This window comes from Myotis daubentonii, chromosome X, assembly GCF_963259705.1.
Source record: "Myotis daubentonii chromosome X, mMyoDau2.1, whole genome shotgun sequence".
NCBI lineage: Eukaryota > Metazoa > Chordata > Mammalia > Chiroptera > Vespertilionidae > Myotis > Myotis daubentonii.
The window spans coordinates 45,792,539-45,810,753 of NC_081861.1; the positions used below are offsets into that span (position 1 = coordinate 45,792,539).

The window sequence follows — 18,215 nt, forward strand, 5'->3', positions numbered from 1 at the left end:
CGCCCAAACCCCCTGATAGCCCTGCGGCTCTGTGTGTGACAGGGGGCGGGGCCACAACCTCCCTATTGGCCCTGCTCTGTTCCTGACAGGAGAAGGCGCCCCAACCCCCTGATCGGCCCTGCTCTGTACCTGATAGGGGGGAGCTCCCCAACCCCCTGATCGCCCTGCAGCTCTGTGTGTGACAGGGTGTGGCGCCCCAACCTCCCCACCCCGCGGGCCCTGCTCTGTGTGTGATGGGGTAGAGCCATAACCTCCCCATCGGCCCTGCCCTGAGTGTAAGAGTGGCGGCACCCCAACCCCCTGATCGGCCCTGCTCTGTGGGTGATAGAGGGTGGCGCCCCAACCCCCTGATCCGCACTGCTCTGTGTGTGACAGGGGGCGGTGCCCCAACTCCCCTATCGGCCCTACTCTGTGAGTGACAGGGGGGAGCTCCCCAACTCCCTGATTGACCCTGCTCTGTGCATGACATGGGGGAACTCCCCAACCCCCTGATGGGCCCTGCTCTGTGCTCGACAGGGGGCAGCGCCCCAACCCCCTGATTGGCCCTGCTCTGTGCATGACAGGGGGTGGCACCGCAATCTCCCCATTGACCCTGCCTTGAGTGTGACGGGGGCGGTGCCCCAACCCCCCAATCGGCCCTACCCTGAGCGTGACTGAGGGTGGCATCGCAACCTCCCGATCCGCCCTGCTCTGTGCATGACAGGGGGCGGCACCCCAACTCCCCAATCGGCCCTGCTCTGAGCCCGACCAGGGGCTGCACCTAGGGATTGGGCCTGCCCTCTGCCACCCGGGAGCAGGCCTAAGCCAGCAGGTCGTTATCTCCCGAGGGGTCCCAGACTGCGAGAGGGCACAGGCCGGGCTGAGGAACCCCCTTCCCCCCCAAGTGCACAAATTTTTGTGCACCGGGCCTCTAGTAGTAATAATAAATAACATTGGTAATGTTTATGTGTTCTAAGTATGTTGCATGCGTTATTAAACCCTCATAAAAACCACATGCAGTAGGTACTATTACGATCTCAGCCTTCCTAATGAGGAAACTGAGACATGGTGATGTTAAATTACATGTACAAACTGCAAGAAGTGGAGGAAATATTTGAACCCAGGAAGTCTGACTCCACAGCCTGGGCACTTAAATACTACCTATACTCCCCAAGTGTTGATTCTATAATAGTTCTTACCTGAGTGAGGGAGCCTGAACTCCTTTCAAGTTCAATACATAAGGACTTCCAAAACAAAGAGATCCACACTGGTATGTATAGATCACTCATACTAAGATATGAGATTTCTGTAGTTCTCAATAAATGTGACTGAACACGTGGGATGACTTGGTTTCATCCATATCATGGAGCCAAAGGATAGCGTAAGAGAAAGGAGGCATTGACTTTTACATTCTAGGCTCCCAATGGGCAGTTGAAACACTTCAATACAGGAAACATTCATGAGAACAAGTATATCCTTTGCCCATCAATGTAATGTGAAAGAATGTCAAGTTCTGGTTTAGAGTCAAAATCTGAGCTGAAGATATGGCAGGTCAATGAAAAGATAAAACATTTATAAAGAAGAAAGGAAAAAAGTACAAGATATTATTGACTTCAGGTCAAATTTATTATTTGTAGTTTTTGGGTGTTTTTTTTAATCCTCACCGAAGGATATTTTTTCTATTGATTTTTAGAAAGAGTGGGAGAGGGAGAAGCCTGCAAATGAGGTACGTGCCCTTGGCCGGAATTGAACCTGGGACCCTTTGGTTCGCAGGCTGACACTACCCACTGAGCCAAACCAACTAGGGATCACTTTAGGTCAATTTAATTTTTGAAGCTGCCAGTCCAAAGATTTGTCCAGCACATAACTGAACTTTGCATAATTTGTATCAAGACTAGAGTTGAAATCCTCGGGGTACTGTATTACACTGACAATGATATACCAGACATTCAGTGAGTTGAAACATTTCCCCATTTTACACCATTAGTTTCTTAATGATTTGCAACTACTTGCCTGCAAAATAATAAACCAGGAGAACTGGTCCTAGTTAAGAAATCTTTCACTTTATTTCTAAATTTGAACCTACATTGGAACTTTTATAAACAGGAACTACAGTGCATATCTGTACAGAGAGAGAGATGCCACCTTCAAAAGTCAGAGCTATTGTATGAAGAAAATCACTTTAAGTAAAACATTTTAAAGCTCTTTGTCCTTAAAATGCATTGTTTACCTGCAAGTACCAAACACTATGATAGAGCTGGCACAACATGGAGCCTAGCACAAAGCCCTTCACATAGAAAACACCCAATAAATGCCAGCCATCATCTGTTTGAATCCATTCTCTCTTTCTTGCCAGAACTTTTGCAAAACCATAGCTCGCTCATAGCAAAATGTGAAGAGTTTTCAGTACATCTTCATCACCACCACATATCACATGCACATCCACAATGACACCTTTCAGCTGCCTACTTGCTACCCGGAGTGCTCTAGTTCCATCTCTGGTATTTCCCTCATAAACAGTGCCTCCTGCTCTGCACAGTGATTCCTTTCTCCATCAAACTTTACCTCTTTGGTTATCCATTCCTGTGGGACCTGCCATCACCTGCCCTGAGAAAGCAACCTGACAAATTAACAGCCCCCCCGCCCTTTTTTTTTTTTTTTACAATTAAATACTTTTTAAACTGAGAACTTATAGAAACACAAAGAAATTTTTGTTCTGATAGTGGAATTTTGGTATAATGGGAAAGATTGGGGCAGATTGAAAACAGCAAGATAATAAAATGGTTTTTCTACTGCTATTCTCCCATGCAACATCAATTTTGACTGTCACCCAGGAATGAAAATGTCTTAGTGAAAGCCCTAACGCCCAGTGGACAGGTTTCCAGCAGTTTTAGAGAGAAAAAATCCGAGATTGGACACATTGAAGAGGGTAAGAGGAACAGTTTCACTTTGCTCATGTCACTTCTCCTCCAAGGTGGATGAAAAAGAATATACAATGGAATATTATTTAGCCATAAAGAGAAGGGAAGCCTAAGTATGAACCATTATGCTAAGTGAAATAAGCCAGAAAAATACAACTACTATATGGTCTTACTTATATGTGGAATAGAAAAATAAAAAAATTAAGTCAAACTCATCGAAACAGAGTAGAATGGTGATTGCTAGTGGCTGGGGGTTGGGGAAAATGGCAGATGTTTGTCATAGGGCACAAACTTTCACCTATAAGATGAATAATAAGTTCTGGGTATCAATGCACATCATGGTTACTATCCTATCTAATAAAAGAGAAAAATGGTAATTGGCGTACGACGATACCCTTTTCATTGGCTAATCAGGGCTATATGCAAATTAACTGCCAACTATGATTGGCAGTTAACTGCCAACTAAGATTGGCAGTTAACTGCCAACAAGATGGCGGTTAATTTGCATATGTAGGCACAATGCAGGGAGGCGAAAGGGAAAGCAGGAAGAAGCCCCCTGCCACTGACAGTGATCAGAAACCCAGGGGGGAGCTAAGAGCTGGGGGGCAGGGCAAAGGCGGCCCTGCCCCCCAGCCATGATCAGAGAATCAGGCGCCTTTGCCGCCCTGGCCAGTGATAGCAGGAAGTAGGGGTGGAGCCAGCGATGGGAGCTGGGCACGGTCGAAGCTGGCAGTCCCGGGAGCTAGGGGTCCCTTGCCTGGGCCTAAAGCAGAGCCCACAATCGCGGGGCCACTGCAGCTGCGGGTCCCCGCTGCCCGGGCCGGACGCCTCAGCCCGAGGCTTCCTGCAGGGGCAGGGGCGGAGCCTGCAACCGCGGGGAGCTGGGGGTCCCCTGCCCAGGCCTGACACCTCTGCCGGAGGCCTCAGGCCTGGTCAAGGGGCCGATCCGGTGATTGGTGATCGGAGGGTGATGAGGGTCAACTCCTCTGGCCGAGGCATCAGGCCTGGGTGGGGGGCGGAGCCAGGGATTGGGGGGATATGATGGTCCCCTTGCCCAGGCCTGAAGCCTGGGTCAGAGGCGTCAGGCTTGGGCGGGGGGTGGAGCCAGCGATCAGAGGGAGATGGGGGTCCCCTGCCCAGGCATGATTCCTGGGCCAGAGGCCTCAGGCCTGAGCGGGGGCCAGAGCCAGTGATCAGGGGGAGATGGGGATCCCCTGTCCAAGCCTGACACCTCTGGCGGAGGCGTCAGGCCTGGACAAGGGGCCGATCAGGCGATCGGAGGGTGATGGGGGTCTACACCTCTGGTCGAGGCATCAGGCCTGGGCAAGGGGCCAATCCTGCGATTGGAGGGTGATGGGGGTCAACGCCTAAAGGCTCCCAGTATGTGAGAGGGGGAAGGCTGGGCTGAGGGACACTCCCCCCCACACACACCCAGTGCACGAATTTCGTGCACCGGGCCCCTAGTCCTATATAATAAAAGCCTAATATACTAAGTGTCCGGTCATCCATTCAACTAATCAAAGCATAATATGCTAATGATATGCCAAAGCTGCTTAACCGCTCGCTATGACATGCACTGAACACCAGGGGGCAGACAGTTGACCCGTCAAATAGTTGCTATGATGTGCACTGACCACCAGGGGGCAGATGCTCCAACCAGTAGGTTAGCTTGCTGCTGGGATCCAGCTGATTGGAACTGAGCAAGACAGGCTGGACACGCCCCTGGAGCCCTCCTGCCGACCTTCTCCAGCTGGCCAACCTCCCACGTCCCTCCCTGACCTCGATTGTGTACGGGTGGAGTCCCTCAGCCTGGCCTGTGCCCTCTCACAATCCAGGACCCCTCGGGGGATGTCAGAGAGCCAGTTTTGGCCCGATTCCACTCAACACAGGAGCTTCCCCCTTGTGGTCGGTGCACTCCCACAGGGGGAGCGCCGCTCAGCCATGGCTGGAGAGCACAGAGGCAGTGGCCGGAGCCTCTCCCGCCTCCATGGCAGCGCTAAGGATGTCGATCTGATGGCTTAGGCGCACTCCCCGCATCAGCCGGACATCCCCTGAGGGCTCCTGGACTGCGATAGGGTGCAGGCCGGGCTAAGGGACTCCCCCTCCCCAGTGCACAAATTTCATGCACTGGGCCTCTAGTAGTTAATAATACTGTATTATATAGTTGAAATTGGCTGAGAGATCTTAAGCATTCTTACCACACTCACAAAAAGATGTAGGGTGATGGATGTGAGGTGATGGTTGTGTTAATTCACTTGATTGTGGTACTAATTTCACAATGTATACACATCAGACCATCACATTGTATACTTTAAATATATAAAATTGTATCTTTCAATTACACCTCAGTAAAACTCAGGAAAAATGGGATTGGTGAATGAGATATTGCAGAAACATTTACCATCTGTGCATAATGCTTAACCTTTTACCTTGAACACAATTTTTAGTGTAAATGAGTTTTCAATGTGCATTAACAATAAGGCATTTAAGTTTTCTGAACTTATGTGGTAAATTGTATAACTTATCTAGGCACTTCTGCCTCCTCTATGTTTTAGAAGTCTAGAAGACCATGTCATAGCACATAGCTTATGTTGTTAAGGGGAAGGGATCTAACCACTGGTCCTCAACCTTCCTAATGCTGCAACCCTTTAATATACAGTTCCTCATGTTGTGGTGACCCCCAACCATAAAATTATTTTCATTGCTACTTCATAACTGTAATTTTGCTACTGTTCTGAATCGCAATGTAAATATCTGATATGCAGGATGTATTTTCATTGTTTGCGACCCACAGGTTGAGAACCGCTGATACTTTGTCAAATAAAAAACTTTTATTAGTAAGTTTGTACCAACACTTTCTCTGTAACACAATGATAAGTTCAGCTTGATATAGAGGAAGAAATACTGACCTAGGACTCAAGTTGCTCCCTCTTGCGAGTTCATCCTCTAAATTATGAAGGATTTAAATTAGGAATCTCTAAATCTTCTCGCTCTAATATTCTACTAAATGTTTAAAGGTTATACTACCAAAATTTCAATGAACAAATGTTCACATATAAGGTTACATTTTCACAAAAAAATAGAAATGGTAAGTGTTTGGGTTTTAAGTTCCTCTACCCAAATATATTATTTATTTAAATAGGAGAACCTAGAAAACAGAAATATGTTTAAAATCCAAAGCAATATATATCTAATGTATAATATTAAATACACATCACAAATGTGTGTGTGTGTGTGTGTGTGTGTGTGTGTGTGTGTGTGTGTGTACACTCTCAAGAAACTGAGCTCCTCAAATTTGACCACCTGGTAGTTTTTGTCCATCTGTGAAGCCAGCTTCCTACAAGTCAAGCACCACAAAATATACAATGTGCAAATTGGGAGTAATTTTTTCTATAGAAAACACCGCGCAATTACTTCTTATTTAAATGTTATGCATGTGCCTTTGGAGGATAAAATATTTGGAATAGCTTTTCAATTTTGATATTAAAAATCCTTACATCATTAGGAAACAAAGAGACATGAAAATCCGTACACATGGACTATAGGAATAAAGTTCAGACAGGAAGGAAACAGCTTATTTTATGATTTTTGTCTAATTTATATTTTAATGTTTGTATTACACATAGAGGCTCATTAGATATACATATCATACATTATTAAGCAGAGCTGGTAGCAGTTCATAATTTTTTCTATGAGGAAAAATGGGATTTGAGCAAGGAAAAGAATAAATGAACACCAAAAAAAGTGACATTTCTATAAAAGATTTTTAATCAATAGCAAATATTTTTTCGTTCTTTTCAAAGTATTTTTTGTGAAGTGGGAAGGAAAATAAAAAAGCTATAGCCACCTGAGACCAAACTATCCAAGTGCATTATTATCTAAACTGTTAAACAAATATGTTGGCTGATAGACAGAAAGACTGTTTAAAATCTCTTCCTTTGATCTATCTATTCCTTAAAATGGACTGATACACTCAAAAAGTATATTTTTTTAAATGACGGTGGGCTGGAAATAGTGGGGGGAGCACTTTGTGAAATGTATGATTGTCTGACCACGATGCTGTACACTTGAAACTAATACAAAGTAATATTGAATGTAAACTGTAATTGGAAAGTAAAATTTTTTAAAAGTAAAAAAAATGGACAATAGGCAGACATTATTTTCTTGTTCCATGCTATCCCTTTCTTTTGGTGTCAAATACATAAGTCAACAGGAGGCCTTTTAGTGAGCCAAGGGATTGAAGTATCTTCTATGAATAGCTACTGCTGCTGGTGGAAAACCCACATTTCCCCCCTATTTCCACTATAAAAAACACTTTCTGTGGGTGTGCGGACAGATGAATCACATCTGCTGAATACAGCCACTTACTCTCCTGGACAGGGCTGGACATACACTAATTCAGTCTTAATCTTTGGATGCCTTTTTTCCTAAACTCTGTAGAAAGCTCCACCACCAAAGTTTTACAACAGTATGTGTCATAACTTGATGGATATTTATGTTTTAGTCCCCTTGATGAGGTAGAGTGACATTGGCTAATATCAAGTTCTGGGACAAACCCCAATCAAAATTATATTTACAGTTCATCTCACATGGCGGAAGGCTTCTGTGTATGACCAATCTAATCTGTTTCATGTTGACACTACTCAGTGTAAGGTTTGAAGAAAGAGTTTTTTGAACTCTCATAATTTCAGAGATACACCCTAATTAGAGTCTGTAGCCCCCATCTATAATAATTAATCAGCCAGTCAACATTAGCAGGTGCTTTGAGCTATATGTTAAATGATGAGAATTAATTTTTATTCAGAATCTGCCACAGACTTTGTCCAAATTCCTCCAGACAGCTAGCTGTGGTTACAGTGGAATTAGTGACCCTATGAGAAAGTGTCGCTAGCCTTCTGTTATGGCAGATTTCTAAAAATTAATCACCAGAAAACATAATCAGACTACAATAAAATTGTTGACTTAGATTTCACAAATGATCAGATCTTACATTTGGAATTCCTTAATACTGAGCGAACCCATGTGCAGGTGGCAGGACAATGTTATTCACCCACTGTATCTGTGCTTCCACCTATGGGCCTAAGGTAGCAGTAGGAACAGAACAGTTTATTCATTTATTAGGAAATCTGTATTAATTCAATTCCATAACTCTAGATACAGATTAACCACATCAACACTTTAGAACCATTTCTACACAAAAACATTGCCAAAAGTTAATTAATTTAATTCATTCATTAAGCATAGGTATTTTTCAATATAGCATCTACTATGTACCAAGAATAACATTAGGTATTAGACCTATGGGATGAACAAGTGAAACAAAAGGTGCCTGCCTATGGTTTAGTTGCACACAATGTAGTTGAGCTAATAGCAAACAACAGAGCGATTGCAACTGTTGGAAAATAATAAAGTTAAGTTAGAGTACATAAAGTGTGACTGGTAATGAGGAAAATGACCATTATTGGAGTATAAAACATGCCTTTCAATGAATAAGGGTCTAAACCAGGGGTCCTCAAACTACGGCCCGCGGGCCACATGCAAATACAAATATTGTATTTGTTCCTGTTTTGTTTTTTTACTTCAAAATAAGGTATGTGCAGTGTGCATAGGAATTTGTTCATAGTTTTTTTTTAAACTATAGTCTGGCCCTCCAACGGTCTGTGGGACAGTGAACTGGCTCCCTGTTTAAAAAGTTTGAGGACCCCTGGCTAAATCAAGATCTGAATAATGTTAAATTTGATGGCGAAAATCCATTTATTTGAAGGAATTAACTGGATGCTTCAGTCAATGTAACAATCAAACCTGTAGCCCCACACAGACATAGTCACAGGACTTAATCAGTCTCTTTGGAGAAGCATTCCAGAGAAGCAGCATAGTTTAATGAGAAGAGGAATGGTGTGTGAGATTCAGTTCAGATGTTAGATGCTTTATGTATGTATTATCTCTAAACCTTAAAACTAGTTTGCAAGAGCTATATTTCTATTGCTCTTTTACCATGAGTTGGAATGAGGCACATATCACTCTAACCCTCTGTCTCTTCCAGAAACTGGGGGTAATATTTATATTGCTAGAAATTCCTAAATGTAATGTTTTTAGTCTCCCAGAAGAGGAAAGTTTTGTTTTCCTATTGAGATAATTCTAATATTCAGGATTTCTTAAACATTATAACCCCCAAACATGCATGCTTTAAATTCATGTGTATATCACTTGGTTCTTTAGCTAGCATTACCTAAAATTTCACTAGTAGTAATAATAGAAGTAAAAACTTAAGCAGCAATTTAAATTTAGAGACAGATTAACGTGATTGGGTTTTAGTTCAAAGGCTAGTGAATAAATATAAATGATCTTTCAAAATCTTTTCTAACAGAATCCTATCTAATAAAGAGGGAATATGCTAACTAACCCTCACACCCTTGCAAAGATGGTGGCGTCCACACCCAATAAGGAGGGGATATGCTAATTGACTGTCACACCTTTAAAGATGGCAGCGCCCACAGCCAATAAGAAGGGAATATTCTAATTGAATGCCCCACCTCAAAAATGGCAACACTCATAGCCACAAGATGGCTGGCAGGGGAGGGCAGTTGGGGGCGACCACGCCTGCAGGGGAGGGCAGTTGGGAGGACCAGGCTGGCAGGGGAGGGTAGTTGGGGGCAACTGGGCCAGCAGTGGTGGGGGGGGCAGTTGGGGTGACCGGGCCAGCAGGGGAGCAGTTAGGCATCGATCAGCCTGGCAGGGGAGTGGTTAAGGAGTGATCAGGCTGGCAGGCAGAAGCGGTTAGGGGCAATTAGGCAGGCAGGCGGGCGAGTGGTTGGGAGACAGCAGTCCCAGACTGTGAAAGGGAATGTCTGACTCCTGGTTTAGGCCCGATCCCTGCTGGACATCCCCCAAGGGGTCCCAGATTGGAGAGGGTGCAGGCTGGACTGAGGGACACCCCGCCCCCCCCCTGCAGTGCACGAATTTTGTGCACTGGGCCTCTAGTGATATTATAATGTTTAATTAACCTTTGGAAATTTCCAATATAAATATCACCATCATCAAGGAACATATTCCAAATAGTTATTTGCTGATATAGTAATATTGACATGTGTCAAGCAAGGACAGTAACAAAATAGCTACAATCTGTTTTGCACAAAACATAACTATGTCAAATGCTAAAACATGGAAGAAAAACAAATGGTCCCTTTGGAAATTCTAGTTTGAATGTGTCTTTTGAAAAATTATTTTGCATCAATATTATACACTGCCTGGTAGACTAATGGCCCAAATGATGATTGAGTAGCTATCTATCAACAGATGGGGAAATAACCTGTTATTGAGGACAATTATAATTTGACATAATTTGGTTCACTGGTTGATAGCACCTATCAGAAAATGTACTTGAATTTATATTAACTGGCTTTTAAAATTTGTTGCAGAGTTTTCATGGTGGAATATTGAGTTTGAAAAATTACAGTAATTTCCTTGCTGTTGCAACTGAATAATCATTTGCTTTTTAATATTTAAAAAAAATAATCAATACTTACTCTGTGAGTATAAACACATTGGAGAAGTAAGATTAAGTCTACATCCATACAGAAGGTAAATTTCTTTTGGTTTTATATTATAATACAGTAATAATTGACTCTCTACACGTAAAATTTAATATATTGCCATTTACTTTGCATCTTGATAAATGCAAACCTGTTATTGCAATCACATAAGGAGTGTTTAAAGGTGAAATCAGTGGTAAGCAGGCTGTAAGGAGATTAAATTTCTATTGCATTTTGGATAGGCTTCTTGCTTGTTTAATTATATTCAATAGCTATCTAAAATACATACATTATAAAGGGAGTTACTGGTGTGGTCCTAAAAATTCCAACTGATGTATTTGAAGCAAAGCTTTGAGAGGTAAAGCAGAAGTTGAGACATCTCAATGGGATGTTAGTATGTGAAGGGAGAAGGGGCCTAAAGTAGCGGAAATAATCACTGGCTAAGCTTAAGGAAGACTGACTTTTAGTCCATATTACAGTTACCACACACTTGGCTTTATTCATTGGTTACTTGAGAAACTTTGATTAGGTGATATGTAATACTAGAGGCCCGGTGCACAAAAATTTGTGCACTCGGGGGGGAGAGGGGGTCCCTCAGCCCAGCCTGTGCCCTCTCACAGTCTGGGACCCCTCGGGAGATAACGACCTGCTGGCTTAGGCCTGCTCCCGGGTGGCAGAGGGCAGGCCCAATCCCTAGGTGCAGCCCCTGGTCGGGCTCAGAGCAGGGCCGATTGGGGAGTTGGGGCGCCGCCCCCTGTCATGCACAGAGCAGGGTGGATCTGGAGGTTGCGATGCCACCCCTAGTCACGCTCAGGGTAGGGCCGATTGGGGGGTTGGGGCACCGCCCCCTGTCACACTCAAGGCAGGGTCGATAGGGAAGTTGCGGCGCCACCCCCTGTCATGCACAGAGCAGGGCCAATCAGGGGGTTGGGGCGCCGCCACTGTCACACTCAGGGCAGGGCCGATGGGGAGGTTATGGCTCTACCCCGTCACACACAGAGCTGGGCCCGTGGGGGGAGGGGGGTTGGGGCGCCGCCCTCTATCACCCACAGAGCAGGGCCGATCAGGGGGTTGGGGCACTGCACACTGTCACACACAGAGCAGGGCCGATCAGGGGGTTAGGGCGTTGCACCCTGTCACACACAGCCACAGGGTGATCAGGGGGTTTGGGCGCTGCCGCTGCCACGCTGATCCCGGTGCCGGAGGCATATTACCCTTTTACTATATAGAATAGAGGCCTGGTGCATGGGTGGGGGCTGGCTGGTTTGCCCTGAAGGGTGTCCTGGATCAGGGTGGGAGTCCCCACTGGGGTGCCTGGCCAGTCTGGCTGAGGGCGGTTTTCTAGCTGACGGGTGACTGAAGCTCCCAACCGCTCCTTTTTTTCTTTTTCTTTTTTTTTTTATTCTGGGCCAGCTTTAGCTCTGAGGCCTCGGCTGCTGAAAACAGGTTTCTGGCCTTTGTTTACCGTCTGTATTTGATACAATGTTGCGGTCTGGCTGGCTGAAGCCCGGCTGAGTAAAGCAGTTTTCTGGGGTTTTTTTAGCTTCTATATTTGCAACATAGTTGCTTAGAGTTGCAGCTGAGAGGCCGGCAAGTCAGGCGGGGAACGTTGGAGTCCTCAGACACTGAAGCAAGCAAGGCTCATGTTAGTTTCAAGCTGCCTGGCTGCCGGCCGCCATCTTGGCTGGCAGTTAATTTGCATATCTCCCTGATTAGCCAATGGGAAGGGTAGCGGTCGTACGCCAATTACCATCTTTCTCTTTTATTAGATAGGATAACGTCAGTAATTATATTCTATATTTCTATTGCTAGAATTTGTTTTGTGTATGTGATAGTCCATATTTTCAAATGGTGAGGAATAGAAAAATCACATATGTAATATTTTAAGGCTCTTTGAATTGACTGAGCTACTACATTAGGCGGAAAAATGTTTTCTAGGAAAATTAACAATATATAGAGATCTTAACAGAAACCAGAATTTATAAGATAAAACTACAGATCCCAAAAAAGAAAAGCACATATAATTTTTTTATGTGAAATATATTCTCTGGGAATAAGGACAGATAGAGATACAGTATTTTTTGAATTATGTTTCTTTTTTTTTCTCCCAATATGATGGAAACCATTTCAAATTTGGAAACAAGAATCTTGATCTTATTTCTAGTTACAGTAGAACTCAGGTAAGTAACTGGCTCTTTTTTTCTTTTTGTAGTATAAAAGGAGAACCTCAAACTCCACAAGTTGTATAAATACTGTATAATCCAACATGCAAGATATCAAACTCAAGAACTTATTCTATATCAGACCTTAACCTCTGTTTCAATCATCTCTGAATAAGTATAAAATATTGGTTATTACAACAACTCATGCACCATGTTGGCATTAGCACCATTTTTGGACTATGTGCAGATTGACTTGTGAGCAGAATGAGAATACTTGTCAGATTCAGAGTAAAATACACATAAATTAGATTAATAGCTTCCCCATTATCAGTGTATGTAAAGACATACAAAAAGGCACTATTGAAATGATTATAAGGCTCCAATACATCTTAATGCATTTAAACATTTCAAATGCATGACTTTTTTAAGTAAAAATTTTTTTAAAATGTATACAGAGAATTCTGGGAAAGTCTGCGCAGTGCTAGCACAGTTTTGAATCACATCACAAATATAGGGGGGGGGGAAGCAGATTACGGAAGAAATACCTGGTGGCAGCAGCGGTGCAGGACTAGGAGGCAGGGCAGCGGCGCCTAGGGACCGATAGGCGCACAGGCGGTGGCCAGGAGCCATGGAGTGTGGCCCTGGGACTGGGGTGCGCTTCCCTGTGCAGGACATGGAGACCTGAGGCTGCAAGGCTCCCCAGGGCTCGGCTTGGACCGGGACCAAGAAGGGGCTGGGCTGCCGCCTGCTAACAGGGCTCTTGTCTGGGGCATTGGCTGGGGGTTGTCCTCCCCCCGCCCCTCTGCTACCGAAGGAGGCCCGCACACCATGAACGCCCTTCAGTGACTGAGCTCCGGGCAACCACACTGCCTGCATGTATGTGCGCTGCGTGTGCCAGGAGCCAGGTACACAGTCCTTTTCTCACATGGCAACGCAGTGGACCTGAGCCAGAAGAGCAGCTTTTACACTGGCCTGGGCACACCCATCAACGGTAGGATCCTCTCCTATGACCACTCGGGCTACGGCGTTAGCTCGGCTGGACCTTCTGAACAGGACCTCTTTGAAGACATCCACGCCGCCTGGCGCACCCTGTACGGCATCAGCCCAGACAGCATCGTCCTGTACGGGCAGAGCATGATCACAGCGCCCACCCTGGACCTGGCATCCTGCTTCTAGGGCGCCGCGGTGGCGCCGCGCATGCGCGTTGCCTTCCCAGACACCAGAAAGACCTATTGCTTGGATGCTTTCCCCAACATCCACAAGGTGTTCAAGATCACATCACTGGGGCTTATCCAGGGCATGAAGGACTAGGTGATCGACCCCTTGCATGGGCTGGCACTCTATGAGCGCTGCCCCAAGGCCATGGAACCGCTTCCGGTTGCGGGCTCAATCCCCAGTAGGGGGCAAGCAGGAGGCAGCTGATCATTGTTTCTCTCTCATCAAAGTTTCTATCTCTCTCCACCTTTCCCTTCTTTTCTCTCTAAAGCAATTTTAAAAAATATATACAACAATAACAAAACAAAACACCCCACAAACTATAAAAGTAAAGAGCAACAATTTAGACATTTTCAAAATTAGAAAATGTAAGAAACGGTTAGAAAAACATTTTGAAGTAGGAGAAATATTTGCAAAGTTTACTATATCTGACAAAGGAAAAGTATCTGGAATATATGAAGAACTCCAACCCAGTTATAAGCAAACAGCCTAATTAAAAATAGGCTAACAATTTTAACAGGCACTTAATCAGAGAAAATATACAAGTGGCAAATAAGCTCATAAAAAGATATTTAATGTCATTTGTCATTTAGGAAACACAAATTAAAACCACAAAGAGGGAACATTATGCCAAAATATGAGTAGCTTATATTTAAAAGCTTGACTATAGCATGGGTTAGCGAAGATATAGAGCAACTAGAACACTTTTACAGTGCTGGTGGGAATGTAAAATGTCACACTTTGCATAATAATTTGGTAGTTCCTTAAATATTTTAATATACACTTACTATAAATCTTAGCCATTTTCTCCTAGCTATTTACTCAAGAATGATTTAATACTAGACAAAGAAGAAATTTTGCTTTGATGTGAATAACAGGAAAATCAAGTGTAAATAAGCAACAATCAACTAAAAATAGTTCATATTTTCAAATTAATAACGTAAGTAAAATTGAGATATTACACAACACTAGCACAATTAGAGAGGAATAAATGTTGCTATACTCTTCTAAGTTTATTCTAAATGAAATAGAGTAAGGATTTAATAGATACTGAAGTGAGTTGATGATGAATATTGTAATCATTAAAGCAACCATAAAATAGTTATCACTGAAAATCAGTGGAATAATTAAAATTGAATTTAAGGAGACAAATAAATGAAGATATGTGATATGTTCATGGATAGGAAAATTAACATTTTTAAGATATTCTTCCTACATATAGCTGTAGATTCACTATATCTGCCCCCCAATTTCTGCAGGATTCTTTATGAATGTCAAATAAGAATATGAAAAAATGTTCAGCATTACCTATTACAACAGCTAAAGTAAAACCAAATCAAACAAAAAATAATATAATACCAAATGATGGTAAAGATAAAAAAACACTTTTGAATAAAAATTGGCAGTTTCTAAAAAAGTTAAATAAGCAACTACCTTGAACTTAGTAATTCTACTCCAAGAGAAATAAAAACATATATACAAAAAAGAATATTTACAATGACGTTCAAAGCAGCCTTATTCTTAGACAAAAACTAGAAAAACCCAACTGTATAGCAACAGAAGAATACATAACCAAATAGTGATTACTGTCCCAGAATTAAAGAAATAAACTACTGATGCACACAACATGGATTAATCTCCAAAATATGTTGAGCAAAAAAGGCCAGACACAGCCCTTGCCTGTTTGGTTCAGTGGACTGAGCATCAGGCTGCAGACTGATGGGTCCTGGGTTCAAGTCCAGCAAGGGCACATGCCCGGGTTGCAGACTGGATCCCCAGTAGGGGGCATGCAGAAGGCAGCTGATCAATGATTCTCTCTCATCATTGATGTTTCTAGCTCTCTCTCTACCTTTCCCTTCCTCTCTGAAATAAATAAAAATACATTAAAAAAAAAAGCCAGATACAATGGAGCATAAAAGGTATGGTTACATTTATATAAAACTGAAGGCAAACAAAACTTAATCTATGGTAGAAAAATTTCTGAACAGTGGTTGACCATGGGTCAGACCTTTTAGTTTATAAAGACACAAGGGATCACATGATCTCATCCATATCTGGAATCTAAAGAACAAAATGAACTGATGAACAAAATAGATCCAGAGACATAGAAGCATGGAACAGACTGTGGAACTTCAGAGGGAAGGCAAGAGTAGGTAGGTGGATGGAAAGTGATTAACCAAAGAATTTATATGCATACATGCATAACCCATGGACACAGACAATTGTGTGGAGAAGGCTTGGGGCAGGGGTAGGTACAGGCTAGAACAGTGGTCCTCAACCTTCCTAATGCCGCAACCCTTTAATACAGTTCCTCATGTTGTGGTGACCCCCAATTTCATTGTTACAAATTGAACATAATTAAAGCATAGTGATTAATCACAAAAACAATATGTAATTATATATGTGTTTTCCGATGGTCTTAGGCAACCCCTGTGAAAGGGTTTTTCGACCCCCAAAGGGGTTGCGACCCACAGGTTGAGAACCGCTGGGCTAGAAGGAGTCAAGGGAAAAAAAAGGAACATCTGTAATACTTTCAATAAAAATAAAATTTTTTAAAAAACACAAGGAAATTTTCAAGGTAATGGAAATGTTCATTATTGTGTAATATGTGTATGTTTGTTCTCCCACATCCCGCGTGGTTCAGGGTTCAGGATCTGGAAGAGGGGGCACACACAAATGAGAGACCAGACAAGAGATAATTTGGAAATTGGGGGGCCAGGCGAGAGCCCATCCCAAGAGGATGGACTCCACTTGTGCTCAGGCCTCGCCATCTTTTTATTCAGTTTGGGATCCACCCATAGCCCTTAGGCAGGCAAGTTCCAGTAACAGGCAGACTATCTTATCAGTAAGGATTTACATGACTATTTGGTGGGGAAGTTGCTTCAGCTACCATTGTCTCCACTAAACAGTGGGTGCATAGCTCTGACCTTTTTTTTTTTTTTTAAAGAATTGCTTTTTTAAAAAATATATATTTTATTGATTTTTTTACAGAGAAGAAGGGAGAGGGATAGAGAGTTAGAAACATCGATGAGAGAGATCGATCAGCTGCCTCCTGCACGCCCCCGACTGGGGATGTGCCCGCAACCAGGGTACATGCCCTTGACCGGAATTGAACCCTGGACCCTTGAGTCCGCAGGCCGATGCTCTATCCACTGAGCCAAATCGGTTCGGCCATAGCTCTGACCTTTGCCAGGGCTTAAGGGTCACCAGCCTTCCGGGTTCCTTGTCCACACCTCTCTGCTAGTGAAGACAATAGGCGGCTTCCCACACATTATCTTAATTTTTGGTTGATAGTTATATGAGTTAATATTATTAAAACTTAATGCACTGTGTAATTAGGATCTATGCATAAATCATAATAATAAAAAGCAATAGGAAAAATGTTGAAAAAAGGCAAGACATGAACACTTTATCTAGTGTGTTCACAAATATGTTAGAAACAAGAAAACGTCCATAAAATAACTGAAAGGAAATATGTAAAAATATTAACAAGGGATTGAACCATGGGTGTCTTTCTTTTTCTTTTCTCCCTTCCTGTGAATTCAAATTACTTTAAAAAAAATTTAAAAAATTTTTCTTTATTAAGGTATTACATATGTGTCCTTATCCCCCCCCCGCCCCCACCCCACCCCCCCCCGCCTCATGCCTCATGACCTCACCCTTCCTGGTGTCTGTGTCCATTGGTTATACTTATATGCATGCATACGAATCCTTTGGTTGATCTCTCCCCCTTACCCCCACCACAAATTACTTTTGATGAAAATATATTACTATGAACATTAACATTTTTTTTCAAAAGAAAAATACAGAAATTAAATAGGTTTTAGGATAGAGTTTTCATACATCTTAATTTATAAGTTAAAAAGCAAACATCTAAGAAATACCTAACAACCATTTGTCAGATCATTTATTCTGATTTTTTTCTTAACTGGTATATGGAATGACCAGGATTTAATAACACTATAAGAAGAAACTAACTTTATTTCATGTTTTTATTAGACTTTAAAACATTCTCTGGGAATATTTCATTTTTTCACTCCTGGATGGAAACTCACACATTAGAGAGTTGTTGTTGTTGTTTCTCTTAGATCATAAGCAAATATTCCCTTTGTTTGGTTTTTTTTTAAATATATTTTATTGATATTTTACAGACAGGAAAGGAGAGGGATACCCACTGGGGATGTGCCCACAACCAAGGTACATGCCCTTGACTGGAATCGAACCTGGGACCCTTGAGTCTGCAGGCCGACACTCTATCCACTAAGCCAAACCAGCTAGGGCCCCTTTGTATTTAAACACTATGGGTCTAATTCAATACAGCAGCCATATTATTTCAATTCAGTCCAGTGTAATAGTTAAATTCTAATTTAATTTAGCGTTTTGCTCTTCTCCCAGGTGAAGCCTGA

The 18,215-nt window shown here is 42.8% G+C and overlaps 1 pseudogene; it reads left to right on the plus strand.

The window, feature by feature from the left end:
• Positions 1–18,215, plus strand: part of LOC132223472 (alpha/beta hydrolase domain-containing protein 17A-like) — a 34,797-nt pseudogene extending 16,582 nt beyond the window's left edge.